The following is a 1681-nucleotide window of genomic DNA, read 5'->3' as shown; positions in this document are numbered from 1 at the left end:
AAGGTTTATTTGTGGGGACAAATATTTAAAACCCTCCACAGCTTTTGTTGCGTTGTTTATCCTCTGCCAAGCAATCAAACTATGACCATATTCTTTTCTATGTTAGGCACAAGGCCTGAAGTTTTGGGGGAGGAGGCCAGTCAATTAGATCGGCCCCAGTACACAACTGGTACTTAATTTATCGACTCCGAAAGATGAAAGGCAAAGTCGAACTCAGTGGGATTTGAACTCAGAGTTTTTAAACAGACAAAATACTGCTAAGCATTTCGCCCAGCGTGCTAACGTTTCTGCCAGGTCGCTGCCTTTCAATATTTTTATAGTTCATTCATCCATTTTTGATGCAGTCGGCATGAAGATCATCAAAATATTATGTAAAACAAACTTGCAACTATACATGCATGGAGTTTCAAGCAATGGAGAAGGTAGGAAGGATGAACTTGAATCACACAAATACATCTTTATATAAACATACAAAGACTTTCTCAACAAATTCTGTCTGATCCCATGCAAGCATGGCAACAAAAAGGGGCATCACACAATGATATTGCTGGACATAATTTTCATGTATAATATGTATTTATAGGCGTTAGGAAGGGCATCCAACTATAGAAGCCATACCAAAGCTGACATTAGAGCTCGATGCAGCTCTGCAGCTCACTGGATCTTGTCAAACTGTCCAACCCAAGGCAGCATAGAAAACGAATGCTAAATGATGATAAAGATGGCAATGTATATCATCATCATCATCGTTTAACGTCTGCCTTCTATGCTAGCATGGGTTGGACGATTTGACTGAGGACTGGTGAAACCTCTTACATCCAAGAAATTGTAAGTGCAAATGTTTTGGTACAACAATTATTTTTCATCATCATCATCATCATCATTTAACGTCCGTTTTCCATGCTGGCATGGGTTGGACGGTTTGACAGGTCTGGAAAGCCAGCAGCTACAGCAGGCTCCAATCTGATCCAATGTTTCTACCACTGGATGTCCTTCCTAACGCTAACCACTCTGAGAGTGCAGTGGGTGCTTTTTATGTCCCAGCAGTACAGGAGCCAGTCAGGTGAGCCTGGCATTGATCACGCTCAGATGGTGCTTTTTACGTGCCGTATATATTACTTGTGAACTGGGAGTTATGTTCTATAGTTAGAAGCACAACACAAGTTTTGCACTCATGACAACTTGACCATACTGAATGTATGACTCAAACAGAATATGAAAATTTACAGAAACATCAAACCCAAATTGACACAAAAGAACTAATTGGATTTAAAGTTCTAAAGTCCTTTCTTATCTTATTCTCTGTTAAAAATAAGAAGAAAAAAATGATACACAGTTCCAACGCATTGCACAAGTGTTTTCTATTATAGCCCCAGCTGACCAAAGCCCTATGAGTGAATTTGGTAAACGGAAACTGTGTGGAAGCCTGCTGTGTGAGTGTGTGTGTGTATATCATCATCATCATCATCATCATCGTTTAACGTCCGCTTTCCATGCTAGCATGGGTTGGACGATTTGACTGAGGACTGGTGAAACCGGATGGCAACACCAGGCTCCAGTCTGATTTGGCAGAGTTTCTACAGCTGGATGCCCTTCCTAACGCCAACCACTCAGAGAGTGTAGTGGGTGCTTTTACGTGTCACCCGCACGAAAACGGCCACGCTCGAAATGGTGTCTTTTA

Source organism: Octopus bimaculoides, chromosome 3, assembly GCF_001194135.2.
Source record: "Octopus bimaculoides isolate UCB-OBI-ISO-001 chromosome 3, ASM119413v2, whole genome shotgun sequence".
Classification (NCBI taxonomy): domain Eukaryota; kingdom Metazoa; phylum Mollusca; class Cephalopoda; order Octopoda; family Octopodidae; genus Octopus; species Octopus bimaculoides.
This window is presented reverse-complemented; position numbering follows the sequence as displayed.